A 24,259-nucleotide genomic window follows, 5' to 3' on the forward strand; every position below is an offset into this window, starting at 1 on the left:
ACGTGGAATTGTTGTTGTTGTTGTGGGGCCCCATCTTCTTCCTGGAGACTTCAGTTGATGTTAGGCCTGGCCATGATTTCCTGCAGAAAACTGATAAGAGACTCGAACACAAAGACATATATATGCAGCTAATTGAAGCCTTTTTTTCTAGAATTAGTTAGTACTCTATATGACTATTCCTATCTTAACAAAGTTTAAAATGTATATGTATCTATTAATCTTGTAAATTTTGATATAAAATTTATACTTTAAGAAAAGTTTAAAGAATCAGAATAGAATCAAAGAGTTGAGATTAGTAATAGAATAGTCCCTTAATTAATTTGGCTTTTGTCCTGTCCCATAGCAGAAAATGGCTCTTTCTGGCATGATACAGGGAGTTTGCATTTTCCTTTTAACAACATGCTTGAGTTTAAAGAAGGAGAGAGCCATTCTCCAACTCCAAAGTCAGCTTTAAATTTTAATTGAACTTGGACTATTAGAAAACCAATAGTGTTAAATCTTTAGAGAAAAGCAGAAACAAACATTTAAGAAGACATAAAATTTTTTAGATAATATATACCCATATGCCATATACTCCCATATACTCTGTTTCCTGGGATAGATGATTTGTCCCTTTTCTTCAGTTGTCTCATTTGTCTTGTGTCCTTCAGATTCCTTAACCTTCATTCTCCTAAAAGACAAAAACAAAAACCTTCCCCCAAGACTAATTTTGGGGATGTTCCTTTTTGGCAAGTTATTATCTGATTAAATGAAAAGACATGTGTTACAGGTACAAGTTAGTTTAAATTGGATGTTCATGCTGGTTGATGAACTATCACCTCCTCTAATTAAGAGGTTTCTCTTGTTCAAATCGAACCTTTATCAATTTTGATGGTACCCACAGCTTATCTTCTCCTGTAGAAACAAAAGCAAAATCTCGTCCCCAACGTAATACATACCCTGGCTTCCATTCTGAGGTCAGCACATCCTTAAAGTATATAGGTTGATTTAATTCTGTAGTTTTTTCTATTACCCAATGTCTCTCTGCAGCTGTTGTTCTTTTCTCATTGGCATTCAGAAAATTCAAAGTTAATAGAGCATTATGCAGTCTATTTCTGGGGGTTTTTGTTACTCCTTTCTGTTTATTTAGCATATCCTTTAGAGTTCTGTTTGACCTTTCTATAACTGCTTGACCTGTAGGATTATGTGGTATACCTGTAATATGCTTTATATTGTAATAAGCAAAAAACTGTTTCATTTTAACAGAGACATATGATGGAGCATTGTCAGTTTTAATTTGTGCAGGTATACCCATGATGGCCATAACTTCTAGCAAATGAGTGATTACAGAATCAGCTTTTTCAGAACTCAAAGCAGTTGCCCATTGAAATCCTGAATAAGTATCAATGGTGTGGTGTACATATTTCAATTTTCCAAATTCTGCAAAGTGAAACACATCCATCTGCCAAATTTCATTCCTCTGAGTACCCTTTGGGTTACATCCTGCTGGTAATGGCGTTTGATTATAGAAAGAACAAGTAGGACATTTCTTTACTATTTCTTTGGCTTGTTGCCAGGTTATGGAAAAATCCTTTTTTAAACCTTTACTATTGACGTGATGTTTTTTATGAAATTCTGAGGCCTCCAGCACATTTCCTATCAATAATTTATCAATCTCATCATTGCCTTGTGCTAGAGGGCCTGGCAGACCAGTATGAGATCGGATGTGAGTTATATATAAAGGATGACTCCTTTTCCTGATTGTATCTTGTAATTGAATAAATAGTGAAGTTAATTCTGAAGCATCAGGGATAAATTCTGCAGTCTCAATATGTAACACCACTCTTTCAGCATACTGAGAGTCAGTTACTATGTTGAGAGGTTCTGAAAAATCCATTAATACCAACAGAATAGCATACAATTCTGATTTTTGCACTGAATTATAAGGACTTTGTACCACTTTACTTAAATTTTCTGATTTGTAACCTGCCTTTCCTTGTTTGTTGGCATCTGTATAAAATGTACGAACTCCAGATATGGGTTTTTGCCGTACAATTCGAGGCAAGATCCAATCAGCTCTCTTTATAAAATCAATTCTGTTGCTTTTGGGATATTTGCTGTTAATTTCTCCCAAAAAATTACTGCAAGCTCTTTGCCAAGGTTCACTTTCTGTCCATAATTTTTCAATGTCCTCCTTAGTTAAAGGTACGACAATTTCTGCTGGGTCTATTCCTGCTAATTGACGAAGTCTCAATTTTCCTTTCCAAATCAAGTCAGAGATTTTTTCCCCATAAGTTTTTAATTTTTTATTTGGTTTATTTGGTAAAAATATCCATTCCAATATAATATCTTCCCTCTGCATTAATATTCCAGTAGGGGAATGCCTAGAAGGTAAAATAACCAAAATGCAATCCAGCTTTGGATCAATACGATCCACGTGCCCTTCATGTACTTTCTTTTCTACCAAGGCCAATTCTTTCTCAGCTTCAGGTGATAATTCTCTTGGACTATTTAAGTCCTTGTCAAATTCTAAGGTTTTGAACAAATTAGTCAGTTCATCATTTTTTACCCCAACAATAGTTCGTAGATGAGAAATATCTCCAAATAATCTTTGAAAATCATTAAGAGTCTGTAGTCTATCTCTCCTAATTTGCACCTTTTGGGGTCTAATTTTTTGTAGCTCTATTTTATATCCTAAATAATTAATAGAATCTCCTCTTTGTATTTTTTCAGGAGCAATTTGTAATCCCCAGCAAGGCAAAATTTTCTTTACTTCTTCAAACATTCTTTCTAAAGTATCTGCATTTGAGTCAGCTAGTAAAATATCATCCATATAATGATAAATTATAGATTTAGGAAATTTTTTACGTATCACTTCCAATGGCTGTTGTACAAAATATTGACACAGAGTTGGGCTATTTAACATTCCCTGTGGGAGGACCCTCCATTGAAATCTTTTAACCGGTTGAGAATTATTATAAGTAGGCACTGTGAAAGCAAATCTTTCTTTGTCTTTTTCTTGTAAGGGTATTGAAAAGAAACAGTCTTTTAAATCAATAACTATGAGAGGCCATGCTTTTGGTAACAGAGTAGGCAAAGGAATTCCAGATTGTAGAGAGCCCATTGGCTGAATTACTTTGTTAATTGCTCTAAGGTCTGTTACCATTCTCCATTTACCAGATTTCTTTTTAATAACAAATACAGGAGAATTCCAAGGGCTGGTTGACTGTTCAATATGCTGAGCATTTAACTGTTCTTCTACCAGCTCTTCTAAAGCCTGGAGTTTCTCTGTTGTTAAAGGCCATTGCTGAACCCATACAGGCTTGTCTGTTAACCATTTTAAAGGTAGAGCTGTTGGTATTTTTGGAGGATTATCAGTTGTTGTGCCCTGTTCCTGTATAATATGGATGGCTGGTGACCACTCAAAATAATGCCTTCTAATATTTCTCTCAGAAACATGTGCTAGTTTATGATTTGTTTCTGAGATTGGAGGGATTTTAATCTGAGTATTCCATTGTTGCAACAAGTCTCGACCCCACAGGTTCATAGCTATGTTAGCGACATATGGTTTTAATTTTCCTCTCTGTCCTTCTGGACCTATACATTCCAGCCATCTTGCACTCTGTTTCACTCCAGATAATGTCCCAATTCCTAACAGTTGAACGTTTACCTCTTGAAGAGGCCAAGCTGGATGCCAAAATTCTGGTGCAATTATAGTAATGTCCGCACCTGTGTCTACCAGACCAGACAACAAAACACCATTTATTTTTATCGTTAATTTTGGTCTCTGTTCATTAATTGAAGTTTGCCAAAAAATTTTCTTTATGTTTTCTCCTGAATTTTCTATTCTCTCTTTTTCATCATCCTGACCAGCATGATTTATTCCAATAGTCATTTGGTTATTTAATCGCTCAGAGCAGGGATTTCCTCTACAGCTGCAGGAAAGGTTTGAACTGGTTTTGCTATGGGGGCCTGCATGAGGCCCCTCCGGGAGTTTCCCGAAAACTGAGGCAAAGGATTACCCTGTCTGTCCTTTGTTGATCTACATTCGTTGGTCCAGTGTTTTCCCTTACCACACCTTCTGCATACTCCAGAAGGAAGGGGCCTTCTGTTGCCATTGTTCCTTGAAGAAACATTGCTTCTAGGAATGACCTGTTTACAGTCCCTTTTAAAATGTCCTTGCTGTCCACACCCAAAACATCTAACACTCCTCAAACCTTTTGAAATTACTTCTCCTACCCACGTATCATGCTCATCAACCTCAACATTAATTGTTTCTCTAATCCAATCTTCCAAAGGTGCAGATCTTGCCCTTAACGGCCTGATTATTCTTTTGCATGCTGCATTCGCATTCTCAAATGCCAAAGCTTCAATTATTGCCTTACTAGCTTCTGATCCTGAGACCATTCTGTTTACTGCTGAAGCCAGTCTTTCTAAAAAATCTGTGAAAGATTCTTTTGGGCCTTGCATAACCTTTGTGAATGACTCAGGTTTTTTTCCTGGTTCATCAACTCTGTCCCATGCATTCAAGGCTGCCATTCGACATAAAATTACGGTTTGAACATCATATAAACATTGTGTTTGTATTGAAGCATATTGGCCTTCTCCAATAAGCTGATCCTGACAAACTTGTATTCCTTTATCCCTCCATTGTGTTTCTACGTTTCTAGCTTCCTCCTTAAACCATGTTAGAAATTGAATTCTCTGGCTGGGTTCCAGAACAGCTTGTGCAAGGTCCCGCCAGTCCTGTGGTATAATCCTATTATATGTTGACCAAGAGTTTAACATTTGCTTTACATATGGGGAATGCATGCCATAAGATACTATTGCCTCCTTAAACCTTTTAAAATCCATCAGTTCAATTGGAGCCCAGATATTTTGTGTAGCCATTTGATCAGGCATCTGCTGTACGGTTACAGGATAAATTAAGGATGACTGTGTGAAAACAGGCTTTCTTTCTGTAACCTTATGATCCAAACTTGAACCAACTTCACTGTTAAAATTAACAGGTTTTTCTAAAGCTGTTATCCTGGCACTTAAATCGACTATCTTTTTAAATAGTAAAATGAGAATAAGCATGGTGATAAACTGCATAATTCCCATAATACTAATCTTTTCATATAGTTGTTCCATTGTCAGACTGCCTAAAATTTCAAAAACCCAATTTTCTTCCAATGTACACAGGAAACCCATTTTTTTAAATGTGGAAAAAATTGGTCTTTTAAATAGTTTCCTTTATGACTTACCAAATCTGCGTAGAACAGTAGAAATCCGAGCGAATTTCAAAAGAGCCACCTAGTGTCCTAGGTGTGAATCCAGAGAGAGAGAGAGAGAGAGAGAGAGAGAGAGAGAGAGAGAGAGAGAGAGAGAGAACAGAGAGACAGAGAGAAAGCAAGAGAGAAAGCCAAAGCGAAAGCGAAAGCGAAAGTGAAAGTGAAAGTGAAAGTGAAAGCGAAGGGGTAGCCGGCTAAAGCTTAAAGCCAGCCACTTGTTCCCTCTTGAGCCGAGTCAAAGCTTGGCTTTACAGGCAGGGGCCCTGTTTAGCAGGGCAGGCCTGAGCTGTTTGTAGCACTGGCTTTAAGCAAGCAGCTCACAGTCCAGCCTGAGCCCAAGCAGACCTGGGCCGGGGCTAGGGAGCCGGCTGCTCTGGCTAGGGAGCCAGCCCCAAGCAGTTTTTAATGGATTCTTGTCACGTTGGGCACCAGATGTAGATGTAACCAATCGTCTTTTTAAAATAAGAAACACAGAGCCAATGTAAAAGAGAAAGCCGAGAGGTCAGAGCTCAGAGATAAAATCTTACCTCCTGCAGTGCTCCTAGCTTCCCCGAGAGAGAGGGAGGTACTTCCTGTGTCTCTGTTTAAATAATCTTTCTGCTCTGCCTTCTCATTGGTTGTAAACCCAACCACATGACTGCCTCATCATCTTTCTGTTCTGCCTTCTCATTGGTTGTAAACCCAACCACATGACTGCCTCATCACTGCCTGTAAGTACCGCCCTCCAGGTCTTAAAGGCATATGTCTCCAATACTGGCTGTATCCCTGAACACACAGAAATCTACCTAGCTCTTCTAACCACCACGCTCTTACTATGGCTCTAATAGCTCTGACCCCAGGGCAACTTTATTTATTAACATAAAATTAAAATCGCATTTCAGTACAAATAAAATATCACCATAGACTGTATCAAAGGTTATTTATCAAATAACTAGTATGAAAGGCCCAAGAAAAACTGATAGAGAAAGAAAATTAAACATGGCTTGTAATTTCTGAATTCCATAATAAAATGGCAGGCTCTGACAAGTATTGTCATGAAAACTAAAGTTATCAAAATATATGCAAAGCTATATTTGAAGTTAACTGCTACAATAAATTAAGTTTTGTTCTGATTTGTGTAACTGTTCTTGAACACATAACTGAGAAATGGACCAGTGTAATGTCTCAGTTTGTAAAGGCATCTGGCCCAAACAAGATGAGGTGAATTAGTCACCTTGGACCCACATGATGGAAGAAGACAGTCCCTGCAATTTTTCCTCACACATCCTCATGGATTCCATGGTAGGCACAAACTCACACAAACTCACACAAACTCTCTCTCTCTCTCTCTCTCTCTCTCTCTCTCTCTCTCTCTCTCACACACACACACACACACACACACACACACACACACAAGTACTCACTAGCCATGAAGGAAATAAGGAATAACAAAACATTTAAATCTGAGATCATATATGAGAGATCATACAAAAATATGCAAAACTAGGACTTCATAGCTTTTTTTTCTATCCGATCATTGAAGAAAATAAATGGATGGAAATTATCAACAAACCATGCCTTATCATTTTCTTCTTTTATTTCAATTTTTTCATATATATTGTTCAAGTTTTTCTTTCCTCATCATCTCTCAGATCCCCCACACCTCCTTACTCACCACATTTTATGTTTTCCTTATTTCTCTGAAACAAAGCAAAAAAAATGAAAATTATGAAAAAAGTCCAATATTACAAAAATGCCACAAATTAAATGAAAAACACACCTAAAATGGAGGGTTTGGTTGTTTGTTGATGCAGGTGCAAGTTGCACAGTGACACTCCTCAGAGAAAATTGATTTTTCCCTCTTCTAACACATGCCATTTGAAAAAGCTTCATGCTTAAGGGTAAAACTTGGTGTCCACTTTCACTTTTTAATGCTAGGATTTTGTTTGACATGTATCCATACATGCTTTGGGCATGCTCTTGTAGCCTCTGTAAATTCATATATGTGCATTTCCTGTGCCTGGAAGACACAGTATTCTTGAAGTCATCAACTGTTTTTTGATTTTACCATGCACTATCGTTTTGCTTCAGAAGCCAATGGTGGCATGGGCCTTTGGTCATAGTTATATAGGAGGTCAGGACAAAAATATAAGCCTTAGTAATATAGTAAAATAAGGTCTCAGTAAGAAACCAACACATAAATGAAGAATAACAACTAAAAAAGATAATTAGTGGTCTTTCATTTAATTCATTATTTGTTAAGATAATAGAACAATATCAGAAACAACAAATAAAACCTAAGAAGTTATACATGGAAAGAAAAAATGTATATACTACACAAAGCATTATTGCATGATATAACAAGGTTATTAGAAGGCAAAGTACAAGAACTCATAAGTTGTGATGAATAAAATATAAATGAATGTATTAACATAATATATTAACACAAATTTGGAATTACCAAGAAAGTAACACTATAATGAAAATGTGTATAATGTTACTTGTATATATATATTTAGGTTGATCATTCGGAATTGGATAACCAACAGTGGGCTCTTCTATAGGGAAGACAATTTTACCTGTTCTCACAATTCCTTAGTTGCATTTAGGGCTTGTAAAGGGTTGAGGGCTCCTGGACTTTCTCCAGCCACCTTAAAGTTCTCTATTGTTGTTGTCCATATTCAGCTAATGAATTTGGAAGACAAAGAGGTACATAATATACGAGGAGTTAGAGTAAGGAAAAGTAACAGCAAAATAGTTTAATTATATTATATAAGAAACAAAATAAATTTAAAAACTGATTAGTAAAGAAAAATAAAACCCTTATAAAATAAAATATTATCTTTTAAGAAGATAAATCATTCTGTAAAGAAAGATTATTTGGTTACACTAAACTCTTAACTATAATTTGATATAATATTATATTTATAATTATTTATCATTTTAAATAATATTTTTGGAGTCATAGCCTGCCCATGGAATTTTAAATTTCTTACATTTCAACTTCTTGTGGTAAACTAATAAAAATTAGAATCAATGTATTTGTTCAGCAATATTTAAGGTAGCATACTTGTGCTAAAGTTATTTGTCTTCATTATTTTCTTATTTAAATTTTAATAAAGCTGTATAAAATAATACTTGTAAGCCTAGGCTATGTAGTTTATGGGTCAGGGAAAGGAAGAACTTTTTTGTGATTTTCCACTCCTTTTCTGTCATGTGTATAAGTAATGTGGTGTGTGTGTGTGTGTGTGTGTGTGTGTGTGTGTGTGTGTATGTATGTATGTATGTATGTGTGTGAGATAGAGTGGGAGACAAAGGAAGAGACAGAGAGAGATGTGTGTTAGTGTGGTGTGGGCACACAGGTATGGTGGTCAGAAGACAGCCTCTTATCGCAGTATTCACTTTCTACCTTGTTAGAACCAGGGTTTCATTGTTTTGTGCTCCCGCCTGGGCTAGCTGGCCAGTGAGCTTCAGGGCTTTCATTCCTGTCTTCTCATGCAATTCCACCACAGGGAACACTGGGATACAAATGCAAGCTGTCATTCCACATTTTATGAAGGGCCTGGGGATTCGAACACAGGTCCTCATGCTTGAACAGGAAGTGTTTTGCCCAATGAGTCATCTCCAGAAATAAAATATTAAATATTTGCATAAACAGTGAATTCTATGTGTGAAATATCTTGTGTGAACTGGAAAATTCAACGTATATTCTAAATAATAATTACAGACTTAATGTTTAAATTGACAACAGATACCACATTTTATATTTTATATTATATTATTTGCCCATAAATGAAGTTGAGTGTAAAAAGAAACCATGTGCATTCTCCTGTTTTGGGTTGTATTTACTCTTCTGGAGGCCTGCTCCCAAATAAATAACACACGGAGGGTTATCCTTAATTATAAGTGTTGGCCTTAGCTTGCTTGGCTTGTTACTAGCCAGCTTTTCTTAACTTAAAATTATCCCATTAACCTTTTGCCTCTGGGATTTCCCCATTCTCTTCTTTAAATTTTAGTCTTCATCTGTGTCCTGCTATGTGCTGTTTGGTTGGCCCCCTAGAATTCTCTTCCTTCTCTGGCTACTTCTTTTTTCTATTTCTCCTATTAGATTTCTCTTTCTGTTAACACTCTCTGTCTGCCAGCCCCGCCTATCCTTTCTCCTGCCTTGCTGTTGGCTGCTCAGTTCTTTCTTAGACCATCAGGTGTTTTAGACAGACACAGTAACACAGCTTTACAAAGTTAAACACATGCAACATAAGCAAATGTTAACACACCTTAAAATAATATTCTACAACATGTGCCCAATTAAATGATTCATAATTTGGATCCAATTGTTTGCATTATTTATTGGATGTTGTAGCATTTATTTCCATGTTAATCACACAGATTAAAATTATCTTAACATAAAATGTGAATCTATTTTTCCATAGTAACAAATGCCTGCCTTTTGGCTTTTTAATTAATTATTTCAATATTGTCAAGCAAATAATTGATGTGTAGTTGAGTACCTGTTAGGTCCTTAGAAAGTGACATAACTGTTGATGGGGAAATAGTGAAACTCTCAAAAACTAGTTTCTTTGTTTTGTACAATGATGTGAGCATAAAGTCATTAACTTGTTCTGCAAAATGTACTGAGTTAGAGAGGATCTTCCAGAATCTTTATCATTGTAGAACCTCAAAGTGTGGTCTTGTTTAGAGATTTAGAGTTGAATCAAATGTAATTACTTACAATGTGCCTCATATTGGGGTATATAATGAAGCTGTAATACAACAGTACTGATGGCTTCATGAAGAGGAGGAAAGAGGATACAAAAAAGAAGATTCAATGAGGTGTCATAATTAGAAAATTGATCTATGGTTAAAAGAACATCAACATTGCTGTACAATTGAAGAATGGCATGAACGAGATGTTCCATTCAAGTCTCCAAGAAAAAATGAACCCCACATATAACCTGAGACAGGCTTCTATCATCCAGAAAGTGAGAGAATCCCATTTGTTATTTTAAACTGTGCACAGTGTGGTGTATAAATACAGCAGGTTTGGGGAGGTAAAATAGCATCTGTTAGCCAATACCTGTTAGAAAGCCACTGGATGTGAAATGCAGTATCTTTGTTCCAAAGCAATGGTGGTTTCAATAAAATAGTATTCATAAAAATTGCTGTGGCAATATAGTTATTCCTGCATCACCATATTCCATTTCCCCTCCTCTCTCTTCTCATCCTTTCCATTATATTTCTCTCCTGTCTGTTATCCTCCTCTAATATTTTGTTTTTCTTTTCTTCCTCTCCTTGTTCTTGCTTTATGGTTCTTATTATTCTAATTATGGCTAGAATAGCTATACTAGTTTTGAAGTTTCCTGGCAGGATTTTGGTAATCTGACAGATTCATTTAAACTTGAGCATGGCTTTCACTTTTTAAGATATAATTTAGTTTTTCATTTCTAGATTTCCTGGGTTTTCAAATATTGATATATGAATCTGATCTGGAATTATGAGAAGATGGGTATTGAGAAGCTGTGCCTGGGGGATTTGAACTGTAGCCCATAAACAGTGCCTGAATGTTCATTTTCTTACAAATGTTCCAAGATCAAACTGAGGCTTTAAACAAAACATAAAATTTCAATTTGCATAGAATAAGTTTTTCATAAATTCTTAATAGAAATCTATAAAATCATTAGCTTAAAACATCATTATCAGCAAGGAATATTCCAGCAATGTTTAAGTGTGCACGACAAATACTCTACAGATTTTTTTATTCTTAATTTTATTTATGATTCTTCATAAAGTCTCTTTCCTTGAGTGATTTTGCAGAAGTTGTCAAATCTTTAAATCTTGTATTTATGATGAAACTTTTATCTCTTTGTTGTAGTGCACAAAGGGATTTCAAAGGCAATGTTTTATTCATTTTTCAAAGTCCAGAGTTCCTTGGAATCTCCAAGGTTTCTGTTTTCTTCTAGCACTTAGTAACAATGCATACTTGTGAGACCCTGCTCCCTTTGCACTTCACTCCTTACATCACTCATCCTCCATCCCTAACGCTCTCCCTCAAATTGCTTTTTTTTTTTTTTTTTTTATTTCAGACAATCTAACTTCCAAATGGGACTTCAGACTGACAGCAGGACAAAGAAAAAATATATTGCTTCAAGATGTTTCCCACTTCAAAGTGATCTTTAGTGACAACTTTTCTTCTTTTAGAAAGAAAAAAAATATGGCCAAGGTGAATGGTTGGTACCACACATTTAAACGCATTAGTTTCTGTTGGGTATGAATTTAATCTGATTCATTTTTATTTTTTATTGTGTTTGCTAGATGACACTGTATACCAGTTAGTCCTTGTGAATTCTTATTCATTGTCATCATAATAAGAACTTACTTTATTTCTACAAACTCTACTTATATAACTCTGAAGAAATACAGAATTTTAATTTCATTTAAATTAGTATAAATAGCATGTTCTCAGAGATTAGGATATTATCCCATAATAGTACTCTCATGTTTTGTTAAATGATTGTGTAAATACACTGTACCTGTCTAAAAGCAATGAACACAATGTTTTGTTTACATGGTGAAGGCACAGGATTGAGAAACCAGTCACCTAATTTGTATTTAGAAGAAATATTGTGAAAAAAACTCTAGCACTTAAAGAAAGACAAAAGAAAGAGTGTCTATAAATACAAACACTAACAGTACCCCATTCTCCTGGCTGTCTGCCCCCAGCACTCATAACCTAATTGTAACTTTGTGGTTATTTGGAAGAATTGCAATACAGGTAATAATCACAAGGGAACGAATTAGACTGGTCAAAATTTTTTGCATAACAATTAATATTTTTATTATACATTAGTATTTATTTCCTACACTGTAGATATGGAGGCACTTATTCTTGTATTTGTTTTCTCTAATGTTACTAACAAGATTCAGCAAACTATAGTTTCAATGTTTTCTGGGCTTATTAATCATTGATATAGATTGAAAGTTATACCAGGTAAAGTGCAATAAAAATTTAATTATATTCCTCTTGGTTGTAAAACAATTTGCATTATCTTACTTACATTATAACAACAATTGTAGGAGCAATTGCAAAATAATGCTCTTTAAGACATACAAAAAAGTCACTCAACCATTTAACACAGAGAAATAAATTATAAAATTTATAACAATTGATATAGCTTAATATATTAAAATTTATGTTCTAATATGAAGGAATTAAAAACTGAAACAAATTATGAAATGCATCGCTTTGTAATGTACATTATGGTAAATAAGTACTTTAAAGTATTAAAATAATATTTTAAATGTCATACAATGGGGAGGCCTAAGAAATGATTCAGTATATAAAGAGTTCTAATTGTTGTTTTAAATTAATAAAATTTGAGATGAAAAAGGGGACATCACAAAATACACACTGAAAATCCAGAAAATTATAAGGATATAGTTTATAAAACTGTATTCCACCAAATGTAACAGATGAAAGAGATGGATCGATTTACGTATATGTGTGTGTGTAAGTGTGTGAGTGTGTGTGTGTGTGTGTGTGTGTGTGTGTGTGTGTGTATCCAATGAAAGTTAAACCAAGATCAGATAAGCAATTTAAACAGACCAATGACACCCACCTGAAATACAAGAAGTAATTAGGAGTTTCAACAAAAACAAGCCCAGTGCCTGATGGAATGATACAGTATTCCACCAGACTGTCAGAGAAGAATAAATGCCAATACTCAAAAATTATTTGGCGAAATAGAAACTGAAGGGATATTTCCCAATTCTTTTTACAAGGCCACAATTACCTTGATACCTATACTATGTAAAGACTCAACAAAGAAAGATAATTACAGACCAATTTCTCTTATGCATATAGATGAAAAATATTAACAAAAAACTTATGAACTGAATTCAAAAACACACTAGAAATTATCTACCATAATCCAATAGAATTCATCTTAGAGACGTAGGAAAGGTTAAATACAGGTAAATCCATAAACATAATCTACCACATAAATGAACTGGAAGACAAAGAACATCATCATCTCATTAAATACAGAAAAAGCCTTTTGACAACTTCCATTATCATTTCATAATAAAAGTTCTGGAGAGATTAGAGATACAAGAGATATTTCTTAGCATAGTTAAACCTGTTTACAGGATGTCTATAGTCAACATCAACCTAAGTGGAGAGGAAACTCAAAATATTTCCACTAAAATTAGGAATAAGACAAGGTTTCCACTTGCTCCTTACATATTCAATATAGAACTTAGAGCCTTAACTAGAACAATAAGATAACTAAAGAAGATCAAGTGTATATAAACAACAATGAAAGAAATAAAATTATCCTTATTTGCAGATGATATGATTTTATAGATAAGTAGCCTTAAAAACTCCCCCAGAAAATATCTGCCTCTGATAAACTCTTTTAGCAAAGTATCAAGATACAAAATTAGCAAACAAAACAGTAGATTCCCTATATATAAATGACACCCTAAGAATTTGGAGCAACAATACCTTTTGCAATAGCTTTGAAAAAATAAAATATCCTGGGGAAGGTCTGAACAAGCAAGTGAAAAGACAGGGAGGAAATCCAGAAAATCTAGAAAGAAACCAAAAAAAAAAAAAAAAAAACCCAAAAAATCAAACAAACAAACAAAACAAGGATAGCGAAACAACTGATAATGATAAAAGAATTGCTAGATGTATCACCATCCCAGGTTTCAAGTTTCACTACAGAGTTATAGTGATAAAAAAAATGCATGGTCTTTGCATAAAAACAAACACACTGATCAATGGAATGAAACTGAAGTTCCAGAAAAAGTCGACAGACACATAGACAACTGATTTTATTGCAAATAAGTACATATACATTGGGGAAAAATAGTATCTTCAACAAATGGTCCTGGTCAAACTTGATGTCTGCATATAGAATGCAAATATTTTCATGTACGTTACCCTGCACTAAACTCAACTCCTAATTACTCAACAACTTCAATATAAAGTCACATTTTCTGAATCTGTGTGAAGAAAATGTAGAGAATAATCTTGAACTCATTGTCAATGGAAGGGACTCTCTGGACAGGATACTAAGCACTAAGACTAACAATTACTAATTGTGAGCAGAGGAAATTAAAAAGTTTTTGTATGGCAAAGGACATGATTACTTGATTATATATCTGATAGTTGTTTATTAACTAAAATATATGAACAACTAAAAGAAACTGGACATCAAGATAACACAATGATGTTTTTGTACTTTTTTTCTCATATTGCTTTGTTTGGACATTTTTTTTAATTTCACTGGTCTTGTGGTTGCATAAGTTTTACTTTTTTGTTTGTGTGTATGTGTTTCTTTTACTTTTTCTTTGTTATATTTGTGGGTTTTTTGTTTGTTTGTTTGTTTTTTGAGACAGGGTTTCTCTGCATAGCTTTGGAGTCTTTCCGGGAACTCATTCCGTAGCCAAAGCTGGTCTTGAACTCACAGAATTCTGCCTGTCTCTGCCTCTAGAATGTTGGGATTAAAGGCCTGCACCACCACTGCCAAGCTCACTTTTTTGTTTTTAAATTATCAAGTTTGTTAGCTTTTTTATTTGTCTGTTTTCTAAAGAAAGAGAATATTAAGGTGTGGAGGTGGGTGGATGGAAAACAAAGAAGTATATAGGAGAAGGGTGAGGTGAAGTCATGATCAGAAGGAATTGTATGAATTTTCAGTTTGAAAAAAAGAAAAAAATGAGGTGCAGTTTTAAACAGAATTTTCAATAGAGAAAACATAAATGAACGAAATGCACTTAAATATATCTTCAACATCATTAGTCATCAGGGAAATGCAATTCAAAACTACTTTGAGATTTCATCTCACAAGAGTCAGAATGGTTAAGATCAATAAAACAAGTGATAGCTCATACTGTGGAGGATGTGGGGTAGCAGGAACACTTATTCATTGTTGGTGAGAATGAAAACTTGTACAGCCACTATGGAAATTAGTATGGTGGTTCCTCAGGAAGTCAGGACTAGATCTTTCCCAGTATCTAAATAAACTCTCGGGCTATATTCTACTACAGAAACTTGATCATGTGTTTATTGTTGATTCAGTCATTATAACTAGTAATTAGAAACAGTCTGGATGTCCATCAACTGATAAATGGATAAATAAAATATGATTTATTTACATGGTAGACTATTATTCAATTGTTAAAAATACAATTTTCTGGTAAGTAGATAGAATTAGAAAAAATATTGTAAGTAGAGTAACCCATAACCCAAATAATAAATATTATACATTTTATTTTATATTTTGATGTTAGATTTTAAGTTAAAAGTTAAGTTAGAGGCATGCCACAACTATTAAATACAAATGTTAGGTATCAAGTAATGGAATCAGGAGTAAGGGAAGCTTTCCCACTGAATGGGAAATAGAATATATAGTTATAAAGATATGAGAAGAATGATGGTGGAGGATTAAATGAGGAAGGGAAGGGATGAGAGTGGTCAAGGGATATCAGGGAGAAAAGCTAACACTAAGGTCTATTTGAGTGGTCATTTGGAAACCTAATACTGTGAAGGCTCCTAAATATTATATATACACGTGTATAATAATATATTTAATATACATGAAATATATAATTTTATGCATGGTTTTATACACACACACATACATATATATTTATATGTATGAAATATAAATGGAGTCACCAAAACCAGGAGGGGACAATGTTCCCAAATAGATGTCTTTGCCACCAAGTAAAACATTCACTTCCTGGGATGAGTTGAATATAATTGAGTTATTGGCCAATGGAAACCCTCAAATATCTCAGGTTATTGCCAAGGCTATTGTTTGCTCTCTACAAACTCATGGTAAGATCATCCTCCTGTAGACAACATTTACACGTCTTGTTGTACTTAGAGAAGTAGAGCTGATGCCTAAGTAGAGCATTTTTCCCTATTCACTAGTGTTCATAGCATTGGAAGTCCTCTGCACACCATGAAGGAAAAAAGGTATCAATCAATCTAGCTATAAAACATGAAACCTGCATAGATGATCTGCCTGCAAAATATGTTGAGGCAAAAATTGCACAAAAATTGTGAGAATTACCAACCACATTCCAATTATAGGAGGATACTGTAGGCAGTCTGCCTCTGGCTGTAAACATCTGGGAAGAGAAAGGTGGAGACACTTTGCACACACTTACCAATTTGTTTAAAACTCTCATAGTTAGCCTGATGGCAAAAGCTTTGCTATTTTCTAGTCATGGGATGTATAGGTAGTGGCTTTATTAAGTGGTATAATTGTGCTACTCTATATCCAGAATTATTTATAAACTGTCACTACAATAAAAATCTAGGAAAATTAATGGATTCAAAGAAAGCATTTTCAGTCAATCATGATTAGTAACGATAGCCTGCAATTTTGGGCAGACTTTCATGCTCAACAATGACTTTGTTTTTGATAGTCAAGAGATTCTGGAAGAAGGATTATCCCTCTATACCAGGTAATCTAATAAAGGTATATTATAAATTATACATTTTATTATTCCATAATCTTCCAAATATATATGGGCGTGAGTGTGTGTGTGTGTGTGTGTGTGTGTGTCTATTTAAATATCTGTAGTGTTCATTATCCTATCCACCCATATGTTAATTCTCCTATTTCCCTCTTTGTCTTACTCCCTGTTTTTTTTTTCCTTTCATCCTTTACGATACCTGTGTTCTAATGTCACCTTCTTTTGAACTCCTGTATGATGCTGTAAACAAGCTAGGCACTGATAATTACATGTCATAGACCACAAAAAAAGAATATACTATTACCATTTTGCTAACCATTTACAGTATCTCATACATTCTAAATAATTATTTTTGTATCAATAGCTAAATACCAGATTCAACTCTCATCAGAATCTTCTTCGTTTAATGAGCAAGGTTATTACAGAAAGCCACGATTGGTCAAAATGAAGAGGAAAAGTGCTCATCTACAAAAAGGACATCCATAATACAATCTGAGCACACAAAACTCAGGAACTCTTATGGAATATGATGAAGAGGAGCTGTAAAAGACATAGAAGTGTGAGGATTGCTGCAAAAATATGTGTCTTCTGGACATGACAAATATATTCTACCCATGAACTCTCAATAGTGGTAGTTTCCTCCCCAAGACATGAATACGCACATACCAGTCAACATTCTAGTATTGATTTGGAAAGGGCTCAAAAACTTTTATTTGCGGATCCATGGACAGTACCAGCCTGATGAGAAAGACCAATTACTTCAAGGACACGGACATAGATACATTCTCATGACCAGCAGTGGTTATCCCTATGTACATGTGGACAACAACAAATGGACACAGGAGGACAGACGTGTGTGTGTGTGTGTGTGTGTGTGTGTGTGTGTGTGTGTGTATGAATATATATTTGTACATGCATGTGCATATGCATATGTACATTATACACTAGGGTATACTATGATTTTGAGAAGTATATGGAGATGCAAAGGAGGAGCTGAAGCAGCAGGGAGAGCCAAAGATAATCAAATGCCTTTTGCTCATTTATAAAATTTTCACAATTTAGATAAAGGACTTTCAAATATTAGTAAATATATGTATTAATAAACAAAATACAGTAAGAAGCACAATACTTTCATGTGGGAGCCCACAAAACCTTCATAGTGAGATCTGAGCTTGCTTTACATAGCAAGGGTGTTATAGGGGATGGTTTGACCACGTGCAAGGTCACCAGGTACCTGGGATGGTCTGTACATGGCTGTGCTGGGGAGAGATCTTTTGCTCCACCCCTTGCTATTCCTTTAAAAGCCCTTTGGCAGAGACAGCGTGGGCTGGTGGGTTTTGACCCAGGCTCTCCTGAGGCTATCCTGTGTTTCTTACTGTCTCTCTCTCCTCTATATTTCTATCTACATATTTCTTATTTCTCCTTGTTCAAGAGTACCCTAGGGGAGAAACAGGGAGTTGGTCTCCCTAAAATGTTATCAGGAATAGGGACCAACGACTTGGCAAAAGGAGAGAGAAAGCCTCATGAGAAGCAGTTGGACTGGTCCAGTTTTGTAGTGAAAGTGAAGGTAGGGGTTTTATTCTCAGGAGGAAGAATGAGGGTCTGGAAGACATCTGAGTGAAGATGCAACATAGATATGTCTCTCTATCAAGGTTTATTTCTTTTTCCTCTATCTTAAAATTCTATATATGAAAATTAAGGAAAAATGTAAGATAGTGTAGTAATATAATGCAGAAAATATTTAGAGTAAAGTAGAATGTGGGAATACAGCATTAAAAAAACTTAGAATAAGATAAGCAACAAGATGTAGGAAATATGTTCTTAATTTTCTAACTATGGGAGTATGAATGCAAATGAGGTAAATCAGGAAAAAAAAATCCAAAAGGAGAAACTGGGAGAAAAAGATTAATGTGGGAAGCTTTTGGCTCCAAGCAGCAGGGGAAGAATTTTCCCTGAGGCAAATGTGGATGAAATAAAACTTTTCACTCTATGCATGCTGCCACATTATGGAAACACCATACCATCAGAATTAGTTTCCTCTTTGCCATTGAACCAAAGTTTAGAGAACAGAAGTTTGGGGAAAACTTCGTGGTCTTTCTCAAAAAAATGAAAGCTTTCTTGGGAAAAATGTAATTTCTTTTTTAAAAAACTGAAAAGCTTTTTAGATCTTTGCTTCTCAGAAGTTTCTCTTTCTATAAGGGAATAATTAAATTCACCTGAAGATATCAGTATGGGAAAATCACTTGTAATGGCTTTAGAAATAACATACTTCTTGGAAAATGGCAAACCTTCTCTGCTAGTAAAAACAGCACCCAGAAGTTCCCTGTGGTTAGAGCCTAGTGAGAGAGTGAAGGCAGGAAGCCAAAGCTGGGACAGCTTCCCCAAGGTGGAACCCAATCAGAGGTGATGTGGGAATTGGGGAACAGCTACTGGCAAAGAGGAAGCAGTAAAGCTGAGCCTTGGCTGCAGCTGCTATGGCATCAGGGACTCTGTATTTGGGGAGGAGACAAGCAGGGATGAGATCTACTAGGGAAAAAGTCTCTCTGAAAGGGCTGTGAAAAAGCCTTATAGTAAGTACTTTCATTCCCTCACTGACACAATAAGGTGGAGGAATGAGCAAGCCCTGAGAGGATTTTGATTCTGGTACTAAAATGCCAGTTTGAGAGCATGCAGGCAGGTGTGACTATTGGGCAATGGTCAAGAAAAAAAATAATAAATTTATTAATGCCAGCTTAAGGAGAACAGAAATTTCCTGATCTCCGATGGTTAAAAAAAAAAAAAAGCAAAATAGCTTGAATCAAATCTCCCTTTTTAAAAAGCAAAAGCAGGAAAATAAAACCTGTAAAGGAAACTGGAAGTTTGCTGGGACATGAGAGGCATTATGGGGAAGGTAGTTTGTAGTAGCATTCCAATATAGAGAAAGGCATCCTGGGAATTTTAGGGCATAGAAACAAGACAGCATAGGCAAGCTGGTACAGAGAAAAGGCAGACAAACTGGGACAAAAACTTTCAAACACTCAGCTTCAAACATTGCGTTTTTCCAAGTGCTGCTAAAAAGCGCTGCTTTACTTTACTTCCTGAAAAACAAACTGGTGATCAAAAACTTACCTCTCAAGACACATTTACAATACTAATACCGTTTAACAGCAAGTCACTTTGAAACCCTTAAAGCAAAGGAAAATGATTCCTACACTGGAAAATTACTTCAGACATGGGAAAAATTTATGGGCAAGTTAAAAAAAAAAAAAAAAACTTGGGTTGTGTTATGAGATACTAGAGAGGACAAATGATAATAACCAGAAGTTCTGCTCTGAGTGATTCTGTTGCAAATCTAATAGGGCACAAGGAAGCAGGCACTCTAAAAGCAATGACTGCATTGTAGATGGGGATCAAACTCCAGAAAATCTAGCTATATTACAAAACAGAGTCACTTCACTTGAAATCTCCCTATAAAAAAATCAATGCTAAAAATAACTCATTGTCAGACTATATCACAACTACTAGTAAAATTATCATCAGGAGTTGAGAAGCTAATAAAGTGAAAATACTGAATCATGAAAATGTTCTTCCTCAGAGTAAGCTAATGAAGAACATGTTTTATGAAACAACATCTATGTTCTTGACTTCTTTGAACAGTAGCAGTTTTGGTGAACAAATAAGCTTACCAGAATTATTGGGCTAATAAAAAAATCTACCAGAAACATCAGCATTGTTAAAAGAACTCATGGAAAATACAGCTTTAAAAAAAATTAAGAAGGGGGAAAATTGTCTGAGAGTTTGATTAGTGTGGAACAGAGGAATGTCAGCTCTAATGACACTCCTAGAGAAACTGGAGTGAGAAGCAGCTAAACCAATTTTCCTGCTATTGAAGTTCCATCTTGCAGTCTGGGGATAGTAGGAGAATAAAGAGGCCTCCAGACTGCTGAGGAGTTTGAGATGAAGTTGCAGCAATGTTTTTGGTACACAGGGGAACCTGTTGAAGGCTGCAGGTCGGGAACCCCACTCCAACTTAGACAATTATCTTCTCCTGATGGGAAATTGGCTATTGTGGAGTTGCCAGCTGAGCAATTCAGAAACAGAGTGCTAGCTATTGGTCATTCAGCTTTTTATTACACCAGTCACAGCAATACATCTTCACAGACTGTACAAATAATCCACAACAAATGATAAAATGGGACCTATTAAAACAAAAGCTTTGTATGTACTTGAAGGAACACTAACTAGCCTGCTCACATGTAGCTCAGCTCTGACAGCCCTTTCCCTTCTCCCCCATTCCCTCTGCCTTGCTAAAACCCTTGAAATTACAGCCCTAAAGCTGGCTTCTAAGGTCCATTTCCTTATTTGACCATTTCATCCTCCTGAGGCTGACTACAAAAGTCCAGCAATCAAAAATATTAACATCCAGTAATCAAAATCCCCCTTTGGTTCACCTTATTAAAAGGCCTATCAAAACACACCATTGAATCCTACTTCATTCTAACACAGACCTCCCCTTTTTCTCTTCTTACAAATTACACCTGCAAGAACATTTACTGCTGTTTCGCTGCCCCAGTCAGAATGCAGCCACTTTAACTTTTCTTTGTCACTTAACAAAGGATCTCTCTGTGAAAACAGGTTTATGGATGCAGTTTGTGCCTAATCCAGGGTTTGGGATGGAGCCCGCACAGTATGGGAGTCTCTTTCAGCACTGAATACAAATGTCAGCTGAAGACTAGAATAATTAAGTGAATGTATGCGTACTAAAGTCTCACATGTAAAATAAGATGAAGGAGAAAGGTAAGACAACTGGTGATTAGCAGAAGATGGGAGTGAACAGTCTTTTTGAAAACATTGACATCAAAGCTGGTAAATACAAAAGAAATGTAACATCTATTATATTCATCATGTGCCATTTGTAAACCTTCTCATAAAAAAACAAATCCAATAATAAAAGGAATCTTTAATATCTTTCTGTGTTTAACTGAAATATCCTATAAATTATAAAATATAGAAATATATAAAATCTTTTATTTTCATTATTTTATAGAAATTAGTTTTTTACATTATGTTCTGATTACAATTTCTCCTCCCTCAATTACACTTAGATCCTCCTCTTCTACCTTCTATCCAAATCTACTCCCTTTCTGTTTTTCCTTAGAAAACAAATGGGTATCTAAAAAGTCATAAAATAAAATAAGATAAAACAAAACAAAATAACCCCAGCCAAACTAGAATAAGAAAAAGCAAACAAACTGAAGAATAAGAGCCAATGAAAAACCACAAGAAACACATATAGATAGAGACACGCATGCAGGATTCCTATGAAACCACTACACATACACACACACACACACACACACACACACACACACACACACACACACACACACACATTGTTGTCACCCTTGTACCTTACTCTCTATCTGACCTCTGTGGTTATATGAATTTTAGTATTTTTATCAAAGATTTAGAAACTGATATCCACATATAAGTGAATACACACTATGTCTGCCAGTGACTGGTTACCTCGGTCAAGATGATTTTTATAATTCCATCTATTTACTTGCTAATTTAATTTAATTTTATAGTGGCTGAGCAATATTCCATTATTTAAATGTACCACATTTTCTTTTTCCATTCATACACTGACAGACATCTAGACTATTTTCTTCTTTTTTTTTTATTTTACAATACTATTCAGTTCTACATAATAGCCACAGATTCCCTTGTTCTCTCCCTTCCTGCCCCCCTCCCCTTCCCCCCAGCCCACTCCCCATTCCTATCTCCTCCAGATGAAGGTCTCCCCAGAGGACTGGGATCTACCTGATGGACTCAGTCCAGGCAGGTCCAGTCCCCTCCTCCCAGATTGAGCCAAGCATCCCTGCATAAGTCCCAGGTTTCAAACAGCTAACTCATGCAACGAGCCCAGGATCTGGTACCACTGCCTAGATGCCTCCCAAACAGATCAAGCCAATCGACTGTCTCACCTATTCAACTACCAATTTGGGCACCACTCTTTGTTGAAGATTATCTCTTTTTTTTCCCAATATGTATTTATGGGTTTTTTAGAAAAATAAGTTGTCCACCGGTATGTGGGCTTCTGATTTCATCCTAAACATTTTTATCAATATGTCTTTGTTTTAACTTTATGATGTTTTTATTACTATAGCTTTGTTGCACAATTTGATACCAAGGATGGTGAGACCTTTGGGAGTCCTTTTATTATTCTAATTTGTCTTAGCTATCTTGGGTTTTCTTTTATTTGTTTCCTTATGAAACTGAAAATTATTCTTTCAAATTTTTTAAAGAACTTTTTGGAATTTTGATGAGGGTTGAATTGAAACTTTAGATTAGTTTTTGTAGTGTGTTCATCTTTACTATATGAATCCCACTGATAACTGGGCATAGAAAATCTTTCACTCTTTTGATATCTTCTTCAATTTCTTTCTATAATTTCTTAATTTTTTTTTACTATACAGGTCTTTTACTTGCTTGATTAGAGTTACCCCAAGATATTTTTGAGTCTACTGTGAAATTACTGATTCACTGACTTCTTTCAAATTCAAAATTTCATTCTAATATTGAAAGACTACTGATTTTCTTTTTATTAATTATAATTATCAGCTATAAGAGTTTACTGGTGGGAACTTTAGCGTCACTTATGTATACCTCCTTATCATCTGCAAGGAGAAACATATTGAATTTATCTCTACCTACTTGCATCTCTTGTTTTCATATAGTTGTCTTATTGTTCTGGCTAAGATGTAAGTAGTATGTTGAATAGATATGGAAACAAGAACTTTGTCTTGTTCCTGATTTCAGTGGAAATGCCTCGAATTTCTCTCTTTACATTTGTGCTGTCTGTGGTTTTCCTGTAAATTCCCTCTAATATGTTGAGGTATAACTCTTGTAACCCTAATTTCTTCACGACTTCTATCATGAAGGGGCATTGGATTTTGTCAAAGGCCTTTTTTACATCAAAGGAAAGATTCATGTGCTTTTTGTCATTCATTTTGTTTATATGGAAGATTATATTTATTGCACTTATAAATAAAGAATTTTGAACCATACCTATTTTCTGGGATGAATCCTACTTGAATCTGATGATGATCATTTTGAAGTGTTCATATATTTGCATCACATATTTTTATTGTGGATTTTATGCATCTGTATTCATAAGGAAAATCAAACTGCAAATCTCTGTTGAGTCTTTATGTGGTTTATATATCAAATTAATTTTGGTCTTTTAATATGAATTGGGCAATTATCCTCATTTTGAAATTTGTGAAATAATTTGAGAAATATTGGTACTGATTCTTTTTTGAAAATCTGCTAGAATTCTGCACTAAAACCATCTACTCTATTTTTGTTTTATTTTTATTTTGTGTTCTTTTTTTCTGTAGACTATTAATTACTGCCTTTATTTTGCTAGGGGTTATAAGTCAGTTTGAGTTAATTCTCTGAACTGGATTTAACTTTGATAAGTATATATATATATATATATATATATATATATATATATATATATATATACATATATATATATATATTATTCATTTTAT

Source organism: Peromyscus maniculatus, chromosome 11, assembly GCF_049852395.1.
Source record: "Peromyscus maniculatus bairdii isolate BWxNUB_F1_BW_parent chromosome 11, HU_Pman_BW_mat_3.1, whole genome shotgun sequence".
NCBI lineage: Eukaryota > Metazoa > Chordata > Mammalia > Rodentia > Cricetidae > Peromyscus > Peromyscus maniculatus.